The 27,732-nt window shown below is 36.3% G+C and overlaps 1 protein-coding gene across 8 annotated transcripts in view; it reads right to left on the reverse strand.

The window, feature by feature from the left end:
- ADGRV1 (adhesion G protein-coupled receptor V1) overlaps positions 1–27,732 on the reverse strand; it is a 607,523-nt gene that overhangs the window by 547,519 nt on the left and 32,272 nt on the right. The window contains exon 1 of one of the 8 annotated variants that reach the window (XM_040448745.1): positions 2,035–2,118. The exons of the other annotated variants lie outside the window; for them this stretch is intronic. The gene's annotated coding sequence lies outside the window, so the exon portion shown is untranslated. Of the gene's footprint in view, positions 1–2,034; positions 2,119–27,732 lie in introns of those variants that run through there. 8 annotated transcript variants of the gene reach the window in all.

Raw genomic sequence — 27,732 nt, forward strand, 5'->3', positions numbered from 1 at the left:
CTTTAAATCCTGTCATGGCTCTAAAAAAACATTTTGGCATCTCCCATTAACTGCTTCCAATGGTTTATTTTCATCGCCTTCATATTTTCAACGAATTTTTTTTTTTTTTTTTTTTTTTTTTTTTGTATGTTTAAAGTTTCCATGATAAAAAAAGCTTTTGCAAGAAAAATCTTTAAAAACTCTTAAGTGTACTCAAAATAAAGTGCAAACTCCTTACCATGGACTGCAAGACCCAGTATAAACAGACCGTATCTATTCTATCAAGTGCCACTCTCCCCCTCACTCACAGCCACACTGGGGTTCCAGATCCTTGGATGAGTCAAGCCCTTTCTCACTTCTGGCCACAGCTGGTTACTCCCCACGCCTAAAACTCTCCTCCCTCCCACCTTTCACATGATCCTTTCTCATCCTTTATGTTTTTGCTTAAATGCCATCTTCTCAGAATCATCTTTCTATTTTCTGTATGTAAAGAAATTTGTCCTCTGATATCCTTCTCTCAGCATTTTGCTTATTTCACTGCACTTAATCACAATTTGCATTTATTCCACCTCTATACCCTTAGAAGAAACGCACTCAGGACAATGACCTCACCCATTTTGGATACCTTTCGCATTTTCAGCACCAAACATGGATACAGAATTAAGGCTCAACGATATTGACCATTTTTAAGAAAAAGTATCCAAAATTTGGATACAAGGCAAAAAAAGCATGTGGCATGTAATTTCAGTATCATACAGACACCAGACACACACCGATGCAAGATTTAAAGAAAAGTACTTTGTTCAACTCAACAATTCTTTACTATTGATAAAAGGTTTCAGACTTTGTGAATTTAAATGCAAATCTGGAAATTTTCATGCAGTAAACATGCAAATAATTTTTGTCCAGTGAAAGAGACAATCCAGAGGTCATAGTTTTATTGCCCAGGAGGACAGTAACCAGTTTTATAACTAACCTAAAAATCTTATCCCAACATTCCTTTATTAATTTTCTTATAGTTAGCTCCTCAAAAGCTCTTTGAACCAGCATTAACACTTTCTTCGTTTCCTCACTAATGAGTTGAATAAAATCGTTGACATGTGCTCATCTTATACTTTTATGAGAGTAATATTTACCAGCTTGTGCAAAGTGTAATTCAACACAATCTCTCTCTTTTTTCTTTTTTCATTCTTTTTCTTTTTTTCTTTTCCAAAAGAATAACCATTATAGAACAAATCACCCTGGCACATGCATAGGACTCTGGTTCCACAACAACCATTTCAGTAAACAATTGTACAACTTGAACCAGAATTTCCTGGAAAAGTAACATATTACTAAACTTACTAAATGAGGTAAATAAATGCTTGATAGAAGACATAAAATCTTTTAAATAATGTATGTGGACTTCTGATTTCTGATTCCCAAAATAGTTAAGCTTAACATTTTCCATGAGACCATACAGTCCCATTTGCATGAGTCATCAACAGATCACAAAAGCCATTCAAGCTGCTCATATTTGAATTACAAATGCTCAGGAAGAACAGTAGGCAGGAAGAACAGTAGGCAGAAGCTTCAACTCTAGGATATGTGGGGCTCTAGAAGGTTATAGGTTTCAAATGGGTTGTCTCTATCCCACTTTGCCAAAGCACAAAGTGAAAAATCCACTACACAAAATACTTTGAGGAAAATTCAGAAGCAATAAAGTCAGTCAGGATGTGTTCACACAGATTCCACGTCTGAGTGTGTTAAAGGTAACTCTGTCAAGAAGACACGCTTGCCTTTTTGCTCCTTTGAAATATAAGGATCATGTGTCCAAATGAAGATTTCATGAACTACCATTAGATGGCACCCCTCCATCTTCAAAAACATGCTCTCTAATGATGAAAAAAAGTCCTAAAAATTTAAAGATAGATTTTTGCCACTTAAAACTCTTTGTAAAAATGAAATTTGCAATGCCTTATAAAAACCAAAAGCAAAAGTCACAAAACAATTTTACCGACATTAAGACCTCACTGAAAACAGCTATAATTCATTTGTACTGAGATTCAGTATTACCTTAAAAAAAAATTCTCTCAGCCACTTTCTGTGAGTTTCTTTCTATTCTGTACCTATTTCTTGAATATCATTTGCATTCATTGGAGAATCCAGATGCTGTCATTTCTAAAAAAAAAAAAAAAATTATATGTACTCATGGCAGGTAAGGAAAAGAACAAAGTACAGAGTTTCATGTTTCATGCTGAAACCCAGAGGTTTCACGCAGAGAGGTCTAGAGACGTGTTTTTTGGCCAAACTGTGTTTACAAAATAATACTAAAAGAGTTTTTCCAAGATTTAAAATTTAAGGATGTCACATTTTTAAAAAATGGGTTTCTAGATTATTTTGAAAAAACTGAGTTCACATTTCTACATGACATCAGCTGGCTGGAGCTGAGCAGCCAACTGCTAATTAGAAAGAGAATTTGAACTCCAGTACCATGCCAATGTCTCCTCTAAGTGGGACCAAATAGAAAAGTAAAATATTTCTTATATTCATGTCATTCAAAGGCAGAAAAATACATGTATACATGTCCAGACATACATATGCACACATACACACCTTGCAGGTTGCCCCCTAGAGAGTCCCAGGAATTTGATTTTAGAGGACAAAGGGAAAGCATTCCCGGCAGTACCTACTTGGGGATCCTACAATATTTGCTCTGAATCCTCTAGTTAAACACTGCCAGTGCCCCTGGGGATGCTGAGCCCCCAGTCACCTCTAGTCTCTGTCTTCTTCCATCTTTGCCATCAATGGACAAGTTAATCCACCTCTCTGGGCCCTGAGTTCCCTCAACTGTTAAAGGGGGGAAAAAAGAACAGCTGAAGCACTGGGGTATTTGTGAAGCACAAAAAAATTCACTCCAGTACACCATGAAGTACCAGATTCCAGGCTCTGGACCTTCAATGTCCACATGGCCAAGAGACCAAAGGAAATAGGATTGGGCATCTTAGACTGTCCTGTGTGAGGCTCTCCTCCCACCCATCCACTATCACAATAACAACATTAGAATGAAAGAAGGATGTCTGAGGTAAGATGGCAACATCTAGAACCTAGGAAAGTTTGAAAAGCACAATGAAAACCCGCAATGGCACTTCAAGGTCTGAGGGGAAATGAATTACAATAATGTATTTGAAGAACAAAATGGTGGGATTCCTGATGTTCCTGGAATACTTGCAAAACTCAAACCAGGGGCACCTGCGTGGCTCAGTTGGTTAGGCATCCAGGCATCCAACTCTTGGTTTTAGCTCAGGTCATGATCTCACGGTCATGAGACTGAGCCCTTCATCAGGCTCCATACTGGGTGTGGAACCTGCTTAAGATTCTTTCTCTCCCTCTCCCTTTGCCCCTTCCTCATTCACTCCCACTCTCTCTCAAAAACAAAAACAAAAAACAAACCTCAAACCAGAGTATCAGCTACCTCTACACACTGTACCTGGCATGGAAAGCACAGGTAGAAGAGAGAGCTGGGAACTTAGGAAACGCCTACCTACCTGGTTCCACCTATCACCCCAGAGAGGGAGAACAATACTTTTCAGAGTTAGAAAAACAAGTTTGTATTCTATCTGTAATGACTTGAGGTTCCTCCTGAATAACAAAAGGGTATAAAACACAAAAGACAGACTACTGGGCCTAAAGGTGTTGAGGTCAAAACTACCGTCACAACGGTACTGTAGCAGAGGTTCACCACACTTAAACACCACAAACGTTTATTTATTTTTTCAATTGAAATACACTTGATATATTGTACTCATTTCAGGTATACAACATAGCGATTCAACAATTACATACATTACAAAATGCTATGATAAGCATAGTCACTATCTGTCACCACCACAAGTTACCACAATATTCTTGACTATATTCCTCATGCTGTACTTTTACATCTCATGACTTAAATTTTATAACTGAAGTTTGTACCTCTTTATCCCCCTCACCTATTTTGCCTATCTCACCATCCTTCTCCCCTCTGACTACCACTAGTTTGTTCTCTATGAGTCTGTTTTTCTTTGTTCATTTGTTTTTCAAATCCATTATCTAAGTAAATCATATGGCATTTGTCTTTCTCTGACTTATCTAACTTAGCATAATACCCTCTAGGTCACACTGTCCTGAACACCAAGACTTCATTCTTTTTCACGGCTAAGTATTTATATTGCATATATATACCACATCTTCTTTATCCATTGGTCTAATGATGGATCCTTGGGTTGCTTCCATACCTTGGCTACTGTAAATGATGCTGCAATAAACATAGGGTGTTTATTTTTCTATTTCTCTATTTTTCTAGTGTTTTTGTTTTCCTTGGGTAAATACCCATTAGTTGAATTACTAGAGTATATGGTACTTTGTTTTTAGTTTTTTGAGGACCCTCCATACTGTTTTCAACAATGGCTGCACTTACATTCCCACAAACAGTGCATTAGGGTTCCCTTTTCTCCAAATCCTCACCAACACTTGTTATTTCCTGTCTTTTTGATGCTAGCCATTCAGCATTTTTTCATACATCTGTTGGCTGGCCATGTGTGTGTCCTCCTTGGAAAAATGTCTAGTCAGGTATTCTGCCCATTTTTTCATCAGATAAGTTGTTTCTTTGAAGTGCTGAGTTGTAGGAGTTCTTTGTATAATTTTGTATATTAATCCCTTATCAGTTATTATCATTTGCAAATATCTTCTTCCATTCAGTAGGTTGCCTTTTTGTTTTATTGATGGCTTCCTTCACCATGCAAAAGCTTTTCAGCTTGATGTAGTCAGTCTCAATTGTTTATTTTTGCTTTTGTTGCCCTTACCTGAAGAGACAGATCCAGAAAAACACTGTTAAGACTGATGTTCAGATTACTCCCTATGTTTTCTTTTAGGAGTTTTATGGTTCTAGGTCTTACATTTAGGTCTTTAATCCATTTTGAATTTATTTTTGTGTATACTGCAAGCAAGTGGTCTATTTTCATTCTTTTGCATGTAGCTACCCAATTTTCCCAAAACCGCTTATTGAAGATACTGTCTTCTCCCCATTGTATATTCTTGTCTTCTTTGTCACAGATTGACTATAGAAGCGTGGATTTATTTCTGGGCTCTCTATTCTACTCTATTGATCTACATGTCTATTTCTGTGTTAGTACCATAGTATTTTGATTACTACAGCTTTACAGCATATCTTAAAATCTAGTATTTTAGGCTTTGTTTCTCCAGCTTTGTTCTTTCTCAAGATTGCTTTGGCTATTCAGAGTCTTTTGTAGTTTAATACAAATTTTAGGATTTTTTTTTCTCTAATCCTATGAAAAATACTATTGCCATTTTGATAGGGATTACATTGAACATGTAGATAGCTTTGGGTAGTATGGACATTATTAATTCTTCTAATCCATTAGCATGGTATATCATTCTATTTATTTGTGCCATCTTTGACTTATTTTATCAATGTTTTTAATTTTCAGAGTATAGGTCATTAACCTCTTTGGTTAAATTTATTTCTAGCTATTTTATTCTTTCTGATGCAACTGTAAGTGAGATTTTTTTTTTTAATTTCTCTTTCTGGTATTTCATTAGTAATATATGGAAACACAACATTTCTGTATATTGATTTTGTATCCCACAATTTTGCGAAATTAACTTATTAGTTCTAATAGATTTTTTTGGTGGAGTCTTTAAGGTTTTCTATATACAGTATCATATCAACTACAAATAGTAAGTTTTACCTCTTTATTACCAATTTGGGGGCCTTTTGTATCTTTTTCTTGTCTGACTGCTATGGCTACAATTTCTAGTAATATGTTGAATAAAAGTGGTGACCGCAGGCATCCTTGTCTTCTTCCCGATCTCACCAGAAAAGCTTTCAGCTTTCCATTATTTAATACAATGTTATCTGTGGGCTTATCATATACAGCCTTTGAGGTATGTTCCCTCTATACCCACTTTGTTGACAGCTTTTTACCATGAATAAATGTTGGATTTGGTCAAATCCTTTTTGTGAATCTATTGAAACAATCATATAATTTTTATCTTTCATTTTGTTAACGTGGTATATCACGTTAATTAATTTACGGACATTGAACCATCCTTGCATCCATACACTAAATCGCAGCTGGTGGTGAATGAACATTTTAATGTATCACTGAATTTGGTTTCCTAATATTTTGTTGAAGACTTTTGCATCTATGTTCATCAGGAATATTGGTCTGTAATTATCTTTTTTTGTAGGTCTTTGTTGGCCCTTGGTATCATGGTAATGCTGGTCTCAAAGAATGAATTTGGAAGTATTCCTTTCTCTGATATTTTTGGAAATAACTTGAAAACAATAGGTATTAACTCTTTTTTAAATGTCTGGTAGAATTCATCTGTGAATCCTATACTTTTGTTTTTTGGGGTGCTTTCTGAATAGTGATTCAATTTTGTTACTAGTTATTAGTCTGTTCAGATATTCTATTTCATCAGGATTCAGTCTGGGAAGATATTCTTTTTTAAATGTTTGTTTATTTTTGTGTGTGTAAGAGAGAGACAGAGAAGAGACAGGGTACAAGCACACAAGCAGGGGAGGGACAAAGAAAGAGGGAGAGGGAATCCCCAGCAGGTTCCATGCTGTCAGCGCAGAGCCCAATGTAGGGCTTGATCTCACAAACCAAGAGATCATGATCTGAGCTGAAATCAAGAGTCAGATGCTTAACTGACTGAGCCACCCAAGCCCCCTCCAGAAGATATGATCTTTATTTACTCATTTCTTCTAGGTTGTCCAATTTGTTGGCATATTATTTTATTGTAACAGACTCATAATTTTTTGTATTTCTGTAGTGTCACATATAACTCCCCCTCTTTCTTTTCTAAGTTTATTTATTTGAGTCTTCTCTCTTATTTTCTTGGTTAGTTTGGCTAAAGGCTTATCAATTTTGCTTATCTTTTCAAAGAACCAGCTCTTAGTCTCATTATCTTCTCTACTGTTTTTCAATCTCTATTTTATTTCCACTCTGACCTTTATCATTCCCTTCTTTGTACTAACTTTGGGCTTTGTTCTTTTTCTAGATCTTTTAAGTGTTCACAAACCTTTTAACAACCCAGCTTGTGCAGAGCCACCACTATGGTTTTATAACATGATTTCTTTTTCTCAAAAAATTTTTTTGATGTTTATTCTTGACAGACACAGAAAGAGACAGAGCATGAGCAAGGGGAGGGCAGAGAGAGAGAGAGAGAGACAGATTCTGAAGCAGGCTCCAGGCTCTGACCTATTGGCACAGAACGTGACGCGGGCTCAAACCCACAAACTGCAAGATCTTGACCTAACTGAAGTCAGCTGCTTAACCAACTGAGCCACCCAGGCGCCCCTTATGATTTTTTTAAATTTTTTATTATATTTTACTAATCCTCTTAGAGAGAAACAGAAAGCAATCTGGGGAGGGTCAGAAAGAGGGGGAGACAGAATCTGAAGCAGGCTTCAGGCTCTGAGCTGTTCAACAAAGGGCTTGAACTCACAAACTGCAAGATCATGACCTGAGCCAAAGTCACACGCTTAACTGACTGAGCCGCCAGATGCCCTATATCATGATTTTTTTTAATAAATATTTATTATTTTCACAATAAAATGAGAAAACCACAAAATATAGTTTGACTAAAGTCAATACTTTGTTTAGGTACCTAACGTCCTTTTTCTGTTCCAGGATCTCATCCAGGATATGTTCCATTTAGTTGTCATGTTTTCTTAGGCTCCTCTTGGCTGTGACAGTTTCTCAGACTATTTCCTTTTTGTTTTTTAATGTTTAGTTATTTTTGAGAGAGGGGGGACAGGGGCAAAGAGAGAGGGGGACAGATGATTCAAAGAGGGCTCTGTGCCAACAGCAGAGAGCCTAATGTAGGTCTCAAACTCTTGAACTGTGAGATCATGACCTGAGCCAAAGTTGGACACTTAACTGACTGTGCCACTCAAGCGTCCCTCTCAAACTTTTCTTATTTTTGATAACCTTGATACAGTTTTGAAGAGTACTAGCAGGTGTTTTGCAGAATGTTCCTCAACTGAGACTTGTCTGATGATTTGTCTCATAATTAGACTGGGATTATGGGTTTGGCAGGAAGACGACAGAGGTAGATTGACATTCTCATTACATGATATAAAGGTATGTACTATCAACATGACTTATCACTCCTAGCTGAGATAGTGTTTGTTAGGGTTCTCCCCTGCAATGTTACTTTCCTCTCTCCACCCTTTCTATAATATACTTTTTAGAAGGAAGTTACTACGTGCAGCCTACTCAACCCTTTTTAAAATAACTGTATTGCTTTCTTTTAAAGGAAACAAGCTCAACTTCCTTCCATCCATCATCTACTTATTAAAAACTGTACCAACACCAAAACATTATGTACATTTTGTAATGTAAATCTATATGACATAGCAGTAGAACCTAATCAAAATATATAGGGACTATGTATGGCAGTCTGATAGAATTAATGGAATACAGAGTCACTATACCATGAATTTATGAAAAGTGCTGCCAAATGGTTATCAATTTCAGATTATGCTCCTCAATTTCTCTGAAGTCATATCTACCTAAACTCACTCTGTCTTCTGTTAATAAAACTCTTGATTATATTATCCCAAGTTGTAGTAATGCTTATGTGCCCTTATTTCCCAAGGTTCTAGCCACCTCCAACAGACACGTGATTTCTACCATATTTTTTGCAACCAGTTACTTCAAGCAATTGTAACATCTCCAGCAATATCACTTGCAAGCCATTTTCTAGCCTCATAGGGCCTACACTGTCACCAGAATTCAGACTAATGGACCGGTTGGTTAATGCCAATCTTCATGCTAAAGAAAATACATCAGGGCCTATCAGCTGTGTCCTTAGAGTACTCTGCTGCTTACTAGCTGGGCAACTTTAGGTAGTCATTTAACTTTGTGAGTTTACTTCCTCATCTGTAAAATGAAGTAGTAAGACTACTGATTTTGGCTATTTTGGCCTTGGATTTATTTACCAAGTCCACAAATTTCCAGCTTTCTAATTCACCACTTTCTTCTTTAATCTTTAGCAATTTCTCTATCCTGATTGGTTTATTAAAATATTTTCTTAAGATTCATAAATTGATACTACCCAAAGCAATCTACATATTCCACATGATCCCTATCAAAGTAACACCAGCCTTCTTCACAGAGCTATAACAAATAATCCTAAAATTTGTATGGAACCAGAAAAGACCCCGAATACCCAAAGCAATCTTGAAAAAGGAAACCAAAGCAGGAGGCATCACAATCCCAGACTTCAAACTATACTACAAAGCTGTAATCATCAAGACAGTATGGCACTGGCAGAAGAACAGACACTCAGATCCATGGAACAGAATCGAGAACCCAGATATGGACCCACAAACTTATGGGCAACTAATCTTTGACAAAGCAGGAAAGAATAAACAATGGAATAAAGACAGTCTCTTCACCAAGTGGTGCTGGGAAAGCTGGACAGTGACATGCAGAAGAATGAACCTGGACTACTTTCTTACATCATACACAAAAATAAACTCAAAGTGGATGAAAGACCTCAATGTAAGACAGGAAGCCATCAAAATCTTCAAGGAGAAAGCAGGCAAAAACCTCTTTGATCTTGGCCACAGCAATTTCTTACTCAACACGTCTCTGGAGGCAAGGGAAACAAAAGCAAAAATGAACTATTGGGACCTCATCAAAATAAAAAGCTTCTGCACAGTGAAGGAAACAATCAACAAAACTAAAAGGCAACTGACAGAATGGGAGAAGATATTTGCAAATGACATATCAGATAAAGGGTTAATATCCAAAATCTACAAAGAACTTATCAAACTCAACACTCAAAAAACAAATAATCCAGTGAAATGGGCAAAAGACATGAATAGACATTTCTCCAAAGAAGACATCCAGATGGCCAACCGACACATGAAAAAATGCTCAACATCACTCATCATCAGGCAAATACAAATCAAAACCACAATGAGATACCACCTTACACCTGTCAGAATGGCTAACATTAGCAACTCAGGCAACAACAGATGTTGGTGAGGATGAGGAGAAAGAGGATCTCTTTTGCATTGTTGGTGGGAGTGTAAGCTGGTGCAGCCACTCTGGAAAACAGTATGGAGGTTCCTGAAAAAACTAAAAATCGAACTACCATACTACCCAGCAACTGCACTACTAGGCATTTATCCACAGGATACAGGTGTGCTGTTTCGAAGGAACACATGCACCCCCATGTTTATAGCAGCACTAGCAACAATAGCCAAAGTATGGAAAGAGCCCAAATGTCCATCGATGGATGAATGGATAAAGAAAATGTGGTGTGTGTACATATATATATATATATAATGGAGTATTACTCAGCAATCAAAAAGAATGAAATCTTGCCATTTGCAACTACGTGGATGGAACTGGAGGGTATTATGCTACGTGAAATTAGTCAGAGAAAGGCAAAAATCTTATGACTTCACTCATATGAGGACTTTAAGAGACAAAACAGATGAACATAAGGGAAGAGAAACAAAAATAATATAAAAACAGGGAGGGGGACAAAACAAAGGAGACTCATAAATATGGAGAACAAACTGAGGGTTACTGGAGGGGTTGTGGGAGGGGGGATGGGCTAAATGGGTAAGGGGCAGTAGGGAATCTACTGAAATCATTGCTTCACTATATATTAACTAATTTGGATGTAAATTTTAAAAAATAAAAAATAAAGTTAAATCAAAAAAAAGATTCATAAATTGAAAATTAATTTAGTTTTCATTATTCCTTCCCTAAAGCTATGGTTTTGCTCCAAGTGCAGCTTTGACTGTATCTCACAGGTTTTGATAAGCTGAGTTTGTGCTGTTGTAGTCTAAAAAGTTTATTACTGCAGATATTAGTTTCTTATAATGCAACTATTTAACTTAGAAGAGTTGAGGTTTCTCTCATTTCCAAGTAGAAGAGTAGTTTTTTATGATTTATTTTTGTTTAAACAAAAAGTAAACTTTAATTTTGCTCTTAACATTCTGTTTTCTGGTGATTACTTTCACTTATTAACTCTGACACAAAACAGAATTGTTTAACAATGATACATGAAAAAAAATTTTTGTTCTTTGGTCTTGCTGAATTTTGTTAAGGTAAAGTAGTTTCTTTAAAGTAACCACACTGGCTAAATATATGATATTCAGATGAATTAGGTAAAGTGCTAGACAATCACTTGTGATCCAGCTAAGTAATTCCTCCTCCATATTTGCAAAATACTTACGTGTCATACAATCTACTGTCACTGAAGGGAGCCATTTTCCTTTTATTTTTTAATACTTATTTATTTTTGAGAGACAGAGAGAGACAGAGCATGAGTAGGGTAGCAGCAGAGACAGAGGGAGACCCAGAATCCAAAGCAGGCTCCAGGTTCTGAGCTGTCAACACAGAGCCTGACACAAGGCTCAAACCCACAAACCATGCAATTGTGACCTGAGCTAAAGTCAGATGCTTAACCAACTGAGCCACCCAGGTACTCCTAAGGAGCCACTTTCCTAATTTAAACAACATACTTTTTATTGATTTTTATTTAAGTAATCTTTACCCTAATGTGGCATCCAAACTCATAACCCCAAGATTAAGAGTTGCATATTCTTCTGACTGAGCCCTCCAGGCACCCCTAAACAAAATACTTTTTAGATATTCAATCCTTTCACTGGACAATTTTCAAATTTTCCACAGGGCCTCAAAAACTGTACAAAATTCTAATATTAATAAAAGCCTTAATTTGAAGCCAAAATATCTGAACACCCTTTACTTTTTCCCCAACTTCTTTTTTTTTAATTCGTATTCATTTTCCTTTTTTTTTTTTAAGTTTATTTATTTATTTTGAGAGAAAGAGAAAGAGAAATCATGCTAAAGTAGGGTACAGACAGAGAGAGGAGAGAGAGAATCCCAAGCAGGCTCCATGCTGTCAGTGCAGAGCCAGATGAGGGGCTCGATCCTACAAACCACAAGATAATGACCTGAGCTGAAATTAAGAGTTGAAGGTTTAATCAACAGAGCCACCTAGGCACTCCTACCCCAACTTCTATAATACTCACGGCTTTGAAACCTATAAAACCTAAGCTTGAATTACAAACATTTCCATCCAAGGAAGTTTGAAACCAATGAGCTTACAATATTATTTATTTCTACCTGTCTCATAAACATTGAACTTGTGAGAAATAGATTTACTGTCATTTCAGTATACCACAATGTTTGTCAATATACTTGTATCCCTAAGGAAAATCACTGAGATTGAGTTTCCCTTGCTGTCCAGTTACATAAGTAGTTTACAAATAAAAATTGTAAGATAAAGCCTAAAATCCACTTTTGATAACCTCTATAATGCTTGGTACAATTACAGAAGTACTTCTACCCAGCAGGTCAAAATTTCCAAATGCTAAAACACTCCACTGACTCAATTAAACCCTTGTAAACACGCTTTGAAAGTGCCACTAACTCCAGAGCAAACATTTCAGGCTGGTTTTTTGTTGTTTTTTTACTGATAAAAAAGTTAATAACATCTATCAGAATACTCAAAAATTCTATGGCAAAGTTTGAAATCTTTCTGGTTAAGGAAAGCATAGGAGTTTATCAGTAACAGATCACTGGAATGGGTCTGAGCTGTATAAAACATTTTACAAGATGTTGTGGTTTTTCATTTTATTTTTTTCTGATTTTTCATTTTAAATAAGATATTTGGTAGGTTTGACTTAAATTCATCTTTATAGAAAAGCAAATGCCTAATAATATATTGGCTGTACTCTCTCTTATTTTTTTGTTTTATTAACTATTATCTGTACTTTTCCCATAACATCTACTCTAACTTCTCTTGGTTTTTTTGTTTGTTTTGTTTTAATTTCTTACTTTAAATGTCCACTCTTTCAGGTGTTTCATGGTCATCATTTACTGCCTACACATATTACAAAGTTAAATGTTTTTCTTCTTTTCTTCCTCTTAAAAGATAGTGTTTATTTTTGTTGTTTTAAATGTAGTCCAAACTCTGTTTTAGTACTATGCTGAGTGATGACAGGGTTAAATTTGATTAAAATTTTCTTATAGCTGTGATGTAATGAAAAATATTAATTCCTTAGAATCATCAGTCTGTAACAAGTATGAACTAGTCCACAACACTTATGGTTCAAATATTTCACCAGGACATTATTTCTCCAAATTAAATTAAATTCTACTCAAAACACCTTGCATCACGCTGGAAGGAAATCCAGCTTTACCTCTTGGAGGTCCCTTATTGCATGCTCTAAGAATTCCAGTGCCATATGCATTCCTAAAGGAGGTATGGTATCTCCCAGACAACAGTGATCCAGCTGCCATGGAGCCTCAGCACCCAGTGCCCTGTCTGAACCCGGTCCTCCTCCACTAGGCCTGCTGGTGTCTGTGGCCCTCACGCCACACACCTCCTCCCTAGGCCTGCTGGTGTCTGTGGCCCTCACGCCACACTGACCTCAGCTCCTGGCATACGTCAGCACTATCTTTCAGATGAGGGCCACATAACTGCCTAAACCACTCTTTAGTGCGGTCGTCAGGCCACACTGTTCCTAATCAGCTCACTCCAGCTATAGAATTTAGCGCAAAGCCCTTCAAGAGCTTAGTCTTTTCATTCACGCACACAAGTTTTAAAGAGCTTAAAGCAAACCCATGTGTGGCATGTGGACCCTACTGACAGTCTTAGCTGTGGCTGTATCTAACATACATTCATCATTCGGCAACATTCAAAAAGTACTCGCTGAGTGTCTACAATGTGCCCACTGTCTAAGGCCTGGACACGCAGCAGTAAACATGACCAAAATCAAGACATTAAAATAGAATTTCATCTTGAATAAGTTTTTTTTCCCTAGATAAAGACAAGTTAAATCCTCTCTATATCAGTTTTTACCTCCCAACTGTACCCTCCAACACAGATATATGAACAGCTACTGGGAAATGAATTGTACACATTTATACATGAGAAATCAATGTTTATTCAGAATTCCCATCAACATTAACTGTCCACTTCTGAGCGTTTATATTTCAGAATTTTCCTTCCCTCAGAATTCTCTCTTCCTCCATCTCCATAGACTGTCTCCAAAAATGCAACACCCATACTCCTAAGAGTAACACACCATCCATATTTCTAACTCATTCTTTCACGTTTCTTGAAGACTTTATTCTCTTTTATCTCTCTACCTCTTCTCTTCCTCTTCTCTCCTCCCTCCCTCCCTCTCTCCAGTCCTCCCGGTCTTTCAAATTCAGTCTTCTTACCTGCGAACAATCCCACAACCTCAGCCTTGCATCCTCTTCAAGCTTCCATCTCAACTCTATCCATCCTTTCAGTATTAAATTTAAACTTTCTGTCTGAGAAATCTCAGCTTTTCCTAGTCCCTATAAAAAGACTTTAAATTCCAACTTTTAAACTTTCACATAAGCTCTTAGAAGTATGTTTTCCAACGTGTGTTCTATGCAAAGTTATGCCACATTTTGGCCAAACTAAACACGGTTTGTGAACTATGTTTAGGAAATAATATTTGTATGGATACAATATAAACTTTCTTAAATGTTCAAAATACTTAAAGCAAAAACAAGTACTAAGAAGGCCTAAACACAGACTTAACTTTAATCTATCATTTTTCAAATCTATAATGACCACAAAGCAATTTTCCCCTATTGGTATCTACTTACGTCCTACAGAACTAGACTCATATTGTCAACTACCCAGACACTTCCATGTAGCTACCCCACAGTATCTAACAAACTCTTTTAACTACAGTAGGTAATAATCCTTGTTTTCTAAATTTGTTCTAATGTTTATTATTTTGAGAGAGAGAAAGGTGGGGAGGGGCAAAGAGAGGGGGAGACACAGAATCTCAAGCTGGCTCCAGGCTCCGAGTTGTCAGCACAGAGCTTGACATGGGGCACAAATCCACAGACGGTGAAATCATGACCTGAGCTGAAGTTGGACATTTAATCAACTGAGCCACGCAGGAGCCCCAATAATCCTTGTTAAATAAAGCCCCAATCCTACATGTGGACCTCAAGACACTCTCAACTAACTGCTGGGTATCTCCATACAGATGTCCTACCAGTCCCTCAAACATGTCTCAAACCAAAACAAAATGCTATACCTCCCAACCTACCCTCTTTCTCTATCCCCTGACTCTACATCCATATAGTGGAGATGAGTTGAGTACTGCTCTCTTATAAATGACTTATAATATTATTTTTTTATCTACAATTGCATCAAAACTGCAGTATATTTTGGTCTCCTTAAGAAGGGGTGTTATGCTTTATCTATCTTTGCATCCCCCTCTGTAGCGAGCCTAGTCCCATTCCAAATCATTAAAACTTTTAATTTTAAAAAAGAAACTGTGTTACAGAAAATTATAAACAACTGTTTTGAGGTCGTATGGCCTAGGTCACATCCATGCTCTGTCCCTACCATCTGTGTTAGGTTGGCAAGTGGCTTAGTGTCTCTAAAACTCAGCTATATCTCTAAACCTCAGATTTCTCATGAAAATGTGGGTTTAAATCATCTACCTCAAAGGGCAGTCATGAGGTTTAGAAGAAATAAGATATGTGACACTCTTATCACACTGCTTAATGTTTACTAACCAGCCATTACTCACTCAATTTATATTAACAAAACCAGTTTCCACAAGCACTGTCAAGAGGTAGGACTCTAGGAAAAAATAATTTTTAGCAACTTGCTCCAGCAATGCTTGTCTTAGAAGAAGCCAACCACAATGTAGGATATCTACCACGTAAGACTACCATACCTTGAGGAAGTCCAAGCTAGCCACTTGGAGGACTTGCATAGAAAGAGATACTTGGACAACTGCCCATATATGTCATGTATAGACATGACATCACAACCCACACATGGGACTGATTAAGCATCAGATGATTTCACCCTCAGCAACTCATTGGTTATAATTCTATGGTTGGCCCCAAGGAAGAAGAGTCCAGCTAAGCCCTTCAAACCCCAGAGCTATATGAAATCAACATAAATTAATTTCAGCTACTAAATGTTGGGGTAGTTGATTTATGCAGAAATAGATAACTTGAACATTTCTTTTTTGTAATTTAAGAAAAACTTTTTTGAGAGAGAGAGAGAGCAAGCAGGCAAGAGGGGCAGAAGTAGAAAGAGAATCCTAAGCAGGCTCCATGCCTAAGGCATGAGGCCTTATCTCACAACTGTGAGATCATGACCTGAGCTGAAATCAAGAGTCAGATGCTTAACCGAATGAGACACCCAGGCACCCCTGAACATTTCTGTTCAGGATCCTGACATTTTAATATACATTAATCTCCCAAATCAAACATAATGCATCACTTTAATTTTTATTACATAATTACTTAACATAATGAAAAACATATTATGAAATATCATAGGTTATATTTTAAATGAATTTTATGATGCAATATGTTAATCTAAAATAAAACACACAAAAAGTAAATACTAAAATATTTAAGTGTACAAGTGAATATACACTTAGAAAATGCAGGAAGAACAGTGGTCATCCTTAGGTAAATAAGTTTCAGGTAGTTTTTGCTGTTTCTTTACACCTTCCATGTTTTCCATAGTCACTTCACTGAATATGTTATACTATAGTCACTCCTGATACTGTTTTTTCAAAAGCAAAATATGAAGAATTCGAACTCTGAAACTAAATCCCAAAACTAAAATTATGGATATAAGTCCTCAGAGCTTAATCAGAACCTAAGGATTACATTCTTAGAATCAGAATTGTATGAATGTATTCTCAATCCATTATCAAAACTGGGAACTTCTAGATATATTTAGTACCCAATTGTTTGCATAAAATAAAAAAAGCAGAAATATTATTTAATCAAAATAATACAAAAAAAATCTCTCATCATCTTTTACTTTTCCTAAACTGTTTTCTTCATCTTCCATTCCTCAATTTCTTTTTCAGCTGCAATGCATTCCTCGAGGACAGAACACAGTCCTCCCCATACACATGGATCCTACATCCTTCTATGAAATTCCTCATACCTAAAACTTAGCTTTGAAGAAAATTCACAAGTGAAAAGGAAGCTTTTAATAGAATTCATTGTGTGCATCAACTACGCTATCTTTCATCTCTTAACTCTGCCTTAGGAGATCTGGTGTCATAAACTGAAATAAGACAGTTTTTTTCTAAATATGTAATGACTCCCTCAGACTTTCTTCTTTCATTAGTTTGCCTTTGATGAATGTGTTCAGGGAACAAAATACTTTGAAGTTATACCACCCACTCTGTCCTTACTTCTATCACAGTAAGTGTGACTTCATTCAATCATAAAATTTCAGCTAATCAACTGGCTTTAAAAAAAAAAGAGAGATCTATATCATTTTCCTCTGTATTTTATTACAATTCATGCAAGATAATTTTTTTGTTTATTTTTATTCCTCCAACTTTAACTCGATCTTATTTTAAATCCAGAATTTCACTTAAGTTTAACAACACCAACTGCGAGGGTTGAAGGTATCTGAAGGTTGGTAGACTAAGAGTGAAAATTTTATAAGAACTGGCTTACTTAAAGTCTCTTCTAACTTGGACTTGCTTTCCCATTATCAGATCACACTCCCACTCTAAATATTTCCCATTTCCCTAACTCCAGTTGCTTTCTATAACTTTAAATATTCACCTGGGGCTTAGGATAAACTAAAAGGATGGTAAGAGGAAAAGTGACTAAAGGGTGCCTGGGTGGATGAGTCAATTAAGCATCCAACTCATGAGATCAAGCCCTGTATGGGCGCAGCACTGACAGTGTGGAGCCTGCTTAGGATTCTCTCTCCCAATCTCTTTGCCCCTCCCCTTCTTGTGAGCATGCATTCTCTCTCTCTCTCTCTCTCTCTTTCAAAATAAGTAAGTATTTTAAAAAGTAACTGAAAGGGCAGATAGTCACTTCTTTTTTCTTCATTTTAATTTTTCTTTTTAAATAGGCTTCATGCCCAGGGTGAAGCCCACTAAGGGGCTGGAACACAAAACCCTGAAATCAAGACCCGTGCTAAGATCAAGAGTCAGACGCCCCAAATGACTGAAACACCCAGGTGCCTCCACTTCCTTCTTCTTAAGTCAGAAGAAATAAGGCTTACTGATGTCACATTCGTCTGGGTTTTCCTTCTCACTCACTAGATAACCTTCAGCCTCTTTCCTGGATCCTTGTCTTCTTCCTGACCTCTGCATGATAAACTATTCTAGTTCTCAGACCCAGACCTCTTCTCCACTAACTTTTACTGTGATCTCATCCACCTCACTGCTTTAAACATAATCTTCTAAATTTACATCCCCAGCCAAACTTCTTCCCTAAATTCCAGACATATCCAACAGACTGTTTGACATATCCTGGTGTTGATCATTTTTTAACCTAATTCTCTTTCAGAATATGTAACACATGTACATAAATCCAAACTTAAGCCTATATAACAAGGTTTATTCGGATAGTTCTCACTTCCATCCACCTATTCCTTTCCTCTCTTCTATAGACAACCATTTTTACTAGCCCTTGATTTATGTTGCCAATGTTTCTTTTGCAAAAATAACTCTATATGGACAAACTGAAATAAAGCAACTATATATCAAGTAATGATAATAACCACACAGACAAAAAAATTATTTCTAGTGACTCTAGAACATAGTATTTTGACTATCTGACCGTAGTAAAATAAATACTAAGGACAAATGCAGCTGCAAAGAAAGCTTGTATTTCATCCAATATTCTTACTGTCAGTGACAAATCAGTATTATTATGTTTAAATTATATTTTTATATTATATATTATACATTTTGGAGCCACATTTTATATGTTGTGGAATATATCTTTTGAAAGTATACATGTTTACAGGATAAAAGAATAAGTAATTACATAACACAAAAGACAAATGCCAATAAAACCAAAGAAATTGTGTAAAGTATCTGTAAGGTTAAACTTAAATTCGACATACCAATATTACTTCATAACTTTTTTTCTTTGTGAAATATGCATATCCTGACTCTATCAAAAAGGCTTAGAGTGGGGCGCCTGGGTGGTTCAGTCAGTTAAGAGCCTGACCGGCTCAGGTCATCATCTCGCGGTTCACAAGTTCAAGCCCCACATCGGACTCTGTGGTGACAGCTCAGAGCCTGAAACCTGCTTCAGATTCTGTGTCTCCCTCTCTCTCTCTGCCCCCCCCCCATGTGCACTCTCTCTCAGAAATAATAAACATTAAAAAAAGGTAATAAAAAAAAAAAAGGCTTAGAAGTAATGACAACTCAGTAACAATGCATCACTGGTACTCAGATTTTTGTCTCTAAACACCATTCCCCAGTAAAACCAGGGTTTCTTATAGGAATAACTGATGTCTGGGGACAGAAATATGTGAAATGAACCTGAACATCTTGGAGTAAGGAAGTTATTAAAGATTAATGAGGTCACACCAATGGGACAGAGGAACATGAAAGGGTTCCCATTTGCCAAAGATTAAAAGTTTTGTGAATCTAGAAGGTAACGATTGCAACTCTTTGAAACATACTCAATATATAAATCTTTATGTTCATAAGGATACTAAAATAAATTAATTAAATAAATAAGTAAATTTCACTGGTTACCACTGAAAGTAACTAGAGCATCAATGGCTTACTCTGAAATTAACATTTAAAAGGGAACAATTAAATATTTATCCTGTCTATCCTGGGTAAACTCCTTTTCAGGGTAACCAAATAGCCTAGCTCTTAAGGAAAAGTTCCTCCTTAAGAATTCCAGCTAATGTGGCAAGGAAAACTGAATTAAAAAAGCACATGTTTCCAACTCCTAATAAAAAAAAATTTTTTAAATAATCATTTGTGGATGAAACAAGCACATAAAAACAATTCAAAATGAATCAAGGACTTGAACATAAGACCTGAAACCATAAAACTCCTAGTAGAAAATATAGGGGGTAGGGTCCTTGTCATCAGTCTTGGCAATGATTTCTTGAATTTGAAACCAAAAACAAAAGCAACAAAAGCAAAAACAAGCAAGAGAAACTACATCAAACTAAAAAACTTCTGCAACACCAAGGAAACCATCAACATAATGAAAAGGCAGCCTGCAGAATGAGAGAAACTATTTGCATATTCTATACTGATAAGGAGTTAATATCCAAAATATATAAAGAGTCCCTACAACTCAATATCAAAAGACAAACAATCTGATTTAAAAATGGGCAGAGAAACTGAATAGACATTTTGAAGAAGAATACATACCAATGGCTCAAAAGGTACAGGAAAAGGTATGCAACATGATTAGTCATCAGAAAAATGCAAATCAAAACCACAATAAAATACCACTTTCCTTCTATTAGAATGGCTGTAATCAAAAAGAGATAACTGTGCCAACAAAACCCTACCCAAGTTGTAGACTTAGGAGCAAAATAAATAGTTATTTTAAGCTATTAAGTTTTAGAGTCATTAGTTGCAGCTGCAGCATACAGAATGTATGGCTCCTTTCAAATCACAGTGTACAAAATTAAATACCAAATTGTTAGAGGCTGTTATCCCCTCTGCATTCTCTTGCTTTCAACCTTTCTATGTTCTTTTGCCTAATGCATATTCCTTATAAATAACACGTAATTGACTTCTATCATTTTTGGTCTTCTCTGATAATCTCTGTGCTCTTACTTAAGAGTTTAATTTATATTCACTTATAGTTTTACATTTAGATCTTTTTCTGCTATTTTATTTGTACTTTTTGCCCTGCTCTTACTCAGTTTTATTTTGTCTTCTTTTGTTTCCCTTCGCTGTGCTTGTGGATTGATGTGTTTGTTCTTTAAAAGATTTCATTTTTGTCCTGTAAGCTTAGAAAAGTTTAAAATTAAGTATCTTCACCTATAGAACAATGTAAGTATCTTAGAATACTTAAAACCGGTCATCTGTCACACAAACCCCACTAACATGCTAATTTTATAACATAAGCTGTACCTTATTTTGCTTGACTCTTAATGTATAACATTAGAATTACAGGTTTTAATCATTAATATTGTTTGTTTATCGAAACGTTTACTCTCAACTTCAGTCAACATTCCTCCCATCTTAGACCCTTCTGGACTCATTTCCTTCTTTCTGAAGTTCATGAGAAAACAGGCAAATCCTCCTGAAATGTTACTGTTGTCTGTTAGAGACAAAACAGACTGGAAGGCAAAAAGCATATAAAGACAGTCACTATAAAATAACAAAATGTCAAATGTCACATGTCAAATCTCCTGCTACCAGGAGATAAGCTAAAACAGAGCTTCAAAATATGTAAAAAAAAAACCGCTACAACATCAAAGTGAGGGATTTTAATATTCTCTCTCTCTTTTTCTGTAGTTAATATATCAAGCACATAAAAATTAGGAAGGATATGGAGGGTCTGAACAACACAGTTATTAAGCTTAATCTATGTGATGGGCATACAGAATATAACCCAACAATCAGAGAAGACAATGTTGTTTTGAGGAAACAAGAAAGGTTTATAAAACCTGACAACAAATTCCAACACTGGATAGCATCTAGCATTTGTGTCCTGAATAAAATAAAATTCATTTATGAATCAACAACACCAAAAAACAAAACTAAAGCAGCATCACTTGGAAATTTGTTTTTAAAGCCCTAGAAAAACTCATGGGTCAAAGCAGCAATTACTACAGAAACAGGAACCTGAATGATGTAAAACCTATTTGGAGGGTTGAGGGAGGACTTCCCTAAGGAAGTGCTTATATTAGAAAATAAAACAGCTGTAATATTAATGTGCTAAGGATCCCAAAGAAGTCTACAAAAGTAAGAAAGAAAAACAAATGTTAGGGGCTGAAGCCTGAGCTCTCTCTGGTAGCTTCAAGGTAAATTTAAACCCTCTTCAGAAGTCTACAGGAGACATAAGGAGCAAAGGAAGAAGGTATCCTTTATGTAGCCTCATCATCAAAAATTTGGATTCCATGTGTGACAATATTAGCTAATAGCAGCTAAAAGCTAGGCTATTCTAATTCCTTCACATGTGTTAACTTCTTTCATCCTCACAGCAACCATTAAAAACGTAAGAGAGGTACTATTATTATGCTCATTTTCTGATGAGGAACCTGACATACAGGCTAAATCTATTTGTCAAGATTAGACCTCAGATATCCAAAGCCAGGATACAAACCTAAGCTCTCAAGGTCTAGATCCCATGCTTTTAACTACATACCATGTTAATATTCTCTATTAAGAAAGGAATCTTGCTCATAGTCATATAGAAAAGATCATTTTAAAAGTCACACTATCTATACTTCCTATCATAGAAACATGCTATTAAATGACAAGTGCACATCTTTATTCTCTTCTCTCTATAATCAAACCTAGCCTATTGGCAGCACCGCCTACTCACCAGCACAGTCTAGTGAACAGACCAGCCCTATACCTAACGCTTAATGATGTAATAAGAATGGTCATATTATGCACAATTTCACACTCACAGTGATCTTCCATTTGCAAGGTAATTAGGTGCCGGTGTAGATTTTATTTGTGGCTGACACAATCAATACTCTAGTAAGAGCAGAAGCAATGAAAGAAGGCAGTATGCAGCCCTAATTCTCTCCATGGTTACATTCATCTCCTGTGTTGAAAGATATGAGCTGGGGAGGGAGAGGGGAGGTGTTAGCTCCCTAAAAGAGTAGGGTTAAGAGTTCTATACATGGTGCCAGTGAAATCACTGCGATTTTAAAATGTGAAAAATTACTATAAAATCTGAATTTTGAGCTCAGTAGCTACAATAAAATGTAAAAGGAGAAATCACCAACTCAGTGTGTGTTCCAAGTTCATGGCAGAGTGCTTCAGTAAACGCTGAATGAATGAGTGAATGAATGAACAACCCCCAATACAGTATCACTCATGAATATTAGGGAGAAATTAAAAAAAAAGATGAAGTAAAATCCCCTAAGCTAAAACAGCTTCTGGAAATTCTATTAACTATATTATTTCAAGGTCTCAAATAGTAGGTATAGAACTAACTTATAAAAGCTAAGTCATTCTAGTCACCTAAAAACAGGAACAATTTCCTAAGTTTGCTGACTTTCTCCAAGAAATGTACTTAAATGCTATGTAAAACGGCCACTCAGGATCAAATTGCTTTGCAAGGGTATTTAAGGACTACCTCGAATTATTTATAATTTTGGTAACAAATGTTCAAAAGAAGTGAAGTCCTCCTGGTTGAGGTTTAGAAATATTTTTATTAGTGTGAGGTTTTCAATGCCATCCTACCTGATGAAACAGATTTATTTATATTAGGAAATCTAAGATAAGGAGTTAATTCATTTTAAAATTAATAGAAATGTTTTTGTGAAACATCAAAAAATATTAGATTATGATCATTGCTGTGATTATTAATGACTGGACAAGTTTTGGGCATTAAATTGAAGATCTGAGTTTGTTGCTGTTTTTAATTAATTTTGTTGACTATTATGAATCTTCATTTCATCCAAAAAGTAAAACAGTTAATAACTTACAACCACATGGTTATTAGGATTTCATGAATTAATTCATGTGAGCCTATGCTGCAATCCATAAGGTACTAACGCAAGTATAGTTTTTTTTCTTTTCAAAAACGTTTAAAATGTAGGGTTGCCTGTGTGGCTCAGTGGCTAAGTGTCCGACTTCAGCTCAGGTCATGATCTCGCAGTTGGTGAGTTCAAGCCCCGCATTCGGCTCTGTGCTGACAGCTCAGAGCCTGAAGCCTGCTTTGGATATTTTGTCTCCCTCTCTCTCTGCTCCTCCCCCACTCACACTCTGTCTGTCTCTCAAAAATAAATAAACATTAAAAAAATTTTAAGAAAAAAGCTTAAAATATTTTGCCTCCACCAAAATTAGACAAACTTAATCAAATTTATTTGTTTCAATTTGTTCATTTTATAAAGTACATCAGACCTTTCAGGAAACTAAAGATTCAGATAAATGTATAAATGCACACACACATACGAGAATTATTGATTATCTGACAAACTAACATTAGTGAATTGGACTTGTCTTTTATTTACTTAAAGCCCAATTCTCAATCAAGGGATTTATTGAATTACCTTCATTAATGAAATAACATTTTAAACTTTCATTAAACTGGCTTAGAAGAAAAAATTTTTTTTTCTCATTTTGGTTGTTCAACCAGTATCATTTAGATGAGTTCCTACCGAAAACACAGAAGTCATCAGAGAATTGAAGTCATCAGAGAATTGAATTCAGTGTGTATCAGACAATATCCAGTCATATTTCTGACTTTAGTATATCCTAGACAGGTTAATCATAATGCCAACCTGGACCACACTTCTTTCATAGGAAAAACTACAGCCAGTGGTAAGGGAGAAGTCACTGGCTGCAAGTTGTTCCTTTACTTTATTTTCTCACCATTTGGTCATGTCTTAAATGTCTTAGTTAAGTGGCAGGGGTCTATGCAAGGAGAGTTCCTAGTTACAAACCTTTAAGCCATACTTCACACATGTGCCCCATAATGTGACCCTGAGCTTAAAAGCATGTATAAAAAGAAAAGGGAAAAGTGACTTCTGAATGCACACTGGCTATTTTATCCACTGTCCCAACTGACCCAATAATTCCACTCCTAGATTCAAGAGAACTGAAAATATACATTCACACAAACATTTATATACAAATGTCTGTCATACAATAGTCAAAATAGAAACAACCCAATGTCCATCAACTGATGAAAGGATAAAGGCATTATATTTATATATACATACAAAGGAATATTAGCCATAACGGGGTGCCTGGGTGGCTCAGCTGGTTAAGCGTCCAACTTCGGCTCAGGTTGTGATCTCATTGTGCGTGAGTTCAAGCCCCACGTCGGGCTCTGAGCTAACAGCTCAGAGCGTGGAGCCTGCTTCAAATTCTCTGTCTCCCTCTCTCTCTGCCCCTCCCCCGCTTGTTCATTTTCTCTCTGTCTCTCTCCCTCCCTCCCTTCCTCTCTCTCTCCAAAATAAATAAATGAATAAACATTTAAAGAAAGAATGAAGTAGTGATACAAGCACGGTAAACTTTGAAAACATTATGGTAAGTGAAAGAAGGGAGACACAAAAGGCTACATACCATAAGATTCCAGTTATACGAAATGCCCAGAACAGGCACAACTGTAGAGACACAGACATTAGATTGCTTGCCAGGGACTTGGGGGTAGGAGAGGATGGGGAGTGAAAGCTACTAGATACAGAATTTCTTTTTGAGGTGATGAAAATGTTCTGGAAAGATGGTGGTGACAGCTGCACAACTCTGTAAATATATTAAATACCACTGAATTACCCACTTTAAAAGCTGGGGATTTTTTTGATGAGTGAATTATATCTCAATGTTTAAAAAAATCTACCAACCCTGCATTTCCAGCCATCTCTTTCTCTCCTTTCAACCTATGTACTCAAATTGATCTAATGTGTATCTAGGACAAGACACCTGGATCACTCTCCCTCTGCACCTCTGACCCAAGCTATTCCCTGGGCTCTTCTCTCTACTCTCCACTCCCTTCTCCCCACCACTCTGCAACATCCAGATCAAGTCCAACTTTTTCCACAACATTTCCCATCCCTAGCCGACTAGTCTGCCAGAGGACAGATGAGCCTTCTTTATTTCATCTGTGCTCACCAACACTGCTGAATTTAGTTGAATATTATACAAATGACTCTAATTATAGCTATAGATAGGGCTTTCTCTCTATAACACAGGTTGGAGATATAAAAGATAATGTAATTCTTTCATATACATTCTTAAAATTATATTGATCATTTGCCAGGCTTATATCTAAAACATTTCTATTATGACTCCTTTCAATGAAATGTTATTTGAAAAATGAAACATGTATTACTTTATTTCCCAATATTTACATAAGTACAACTCTGCAAAAACAGCACTGCATAAAAAGATGAGCTAAACTGAATTACTGCCCTATGACATGGATTAAAGGATAATATCCTTCCAATTATCCTAACAAAAGGATTATCAAAACACAGAGTGGTTCCTTCTGAAGAATATGAGTTTACACAGGAAGTATATTAATATTACCTAATTATCAGAATTCATGACTAAAGAAGCTAACAAAATCTTACCTTCGGTTAGCACACAAATACAAACCCCTGAATTATTTCCACAATATACTTCAGAGCACTTGATCACATGTTACAATACTAAAAAAAAAAATCTTTTCTTTTACGCCTATTCCCCACAGAATTCTTTCTTACAGAGAGACAGCAAAGTCAATATTAACAATTAAGAACTGATTCTTCTTCCTGAAGCCAAGAGCACACTGTATACACCGTATGTTAGGTAACTTGACAATAAATTATATTTTTTAAAAAAGAATTGCTTCTTCTCTGTTAATTTTGAGTCATCTCCCTTAATTCCCTCTATATAATATGGATACCCTCTGTTCACCAGGCCTACTGCATGCAGAAATAAACTATTAGGAGTGCCACATAATGCCTTTTTTTGAAGTTGTATTTTGAAGCCATTCCATTTGAAGCTATTCTGTATCTTTCAACCTGTGCCACGTTTCAATAATGATTATTTAATAATTACAATCATCCCCTTATTAGCTTGGCATTTCATTTTCCTTGCCTTATGGCACCCCACAGTTGAAGGCAAGGAAAACTCTGTTGATTAGTTACTTACGACCAGCAACAATAACTATGCTGGAGAGAAGGCTACTTGGAGAGGATTACATAAGAGCTGGAGCTCAAATGCCTCAGACAGAGAGAGCAGCAAATTATAAACCCAAGTACTTCATTGCATGTAACCAAATTGGCTAGTTGAAATGCTAATTGCCTTTCAGCAAAACTAAAGACAGACAGGGGACCTTGTGCTTCAGAGAATGAAATGCATTTTTACTCCACTTCTGCACTATTGTCTTGCTGAGAATCATTTGAAATCTATTCATAAAGGTAGTTCTTTCCCTAACCTTTAAAATGTGGGAAATTTATTTAGCCCCTACCAGCATCTCCAATGTGCTGATGTGCCAAGATGAGAACAGATGGCTGGATTTAAGCCATGTTAAGCCCCTAATAAAGTAAGGCATGAAAGAGTTCGATGTTCAAATATATAGCACAAATCAAGAAAATGTGCCCAGGGAAAAGGAATTTTGAATAAAAAATAAACATATAAATTAAAGTCATCAAATAATATAATCTTTAAAACGTGAGTATTCTTAATGTAATTATACTCAAATGCATATAAAAGTAGCTATCATAGCAAAACTCAAAGAGACCCCCAGTCTCCCTTTATACCTAATAATTTTGTATTAGTTCAAAACTCATTTATGGAGAATTATTCCAACAGTCAGTTTTCCCCCTTTATATGAAAAAGAGTCTATTCAGGTTTTTCAGAATGCTGAATAAATGAATGAGAAATGTCCTATCAGCATCCTGCCCTCATTCTGAGGTATAGCCAGCCTTACGCCTGACTGCATCAGAAAGGGCCCCATGACCACCTGCCCAGCAGCTGGGGGAGGGACTTGGTCTGGTACATTTTAAAGTGTATAATGTGTCACAGTGGAATCAGAAAACATAGCTTTTGTATTACCCCAGCCTCCTGTGTCCCAGCTCCACCCTTCTCCTCCTCTACCACACCTCTTTCAGGGCAACAGAGCTCGGTTGCTGTGGCCTCTTGTGTGGCCTGACATCCTGACACATTGGGGAACCCTCCATACATGCAAAGATGCCTCCTGTCCTCTGAGTCCTGCTTTGTGAAGGGAGAAAAACAGGCATGCATGCATGGAGAAAACAACT

This window comes from Herpailurus yagouaroundi, unplaced genomic scaffold (assembly GCF_014898765.1).
Source record: "Herpailurus yagouaroundi ecotype Mexico unplaced genomic scaffold, PumYag 29, whole genome shotgun sequence".
Lineage (NCBI taxonomy): Eukaryota > Metazoa > Chordata > Mammalia > Carnivora > Felidae > Herpailurus > Herpailurus yagouaroundi.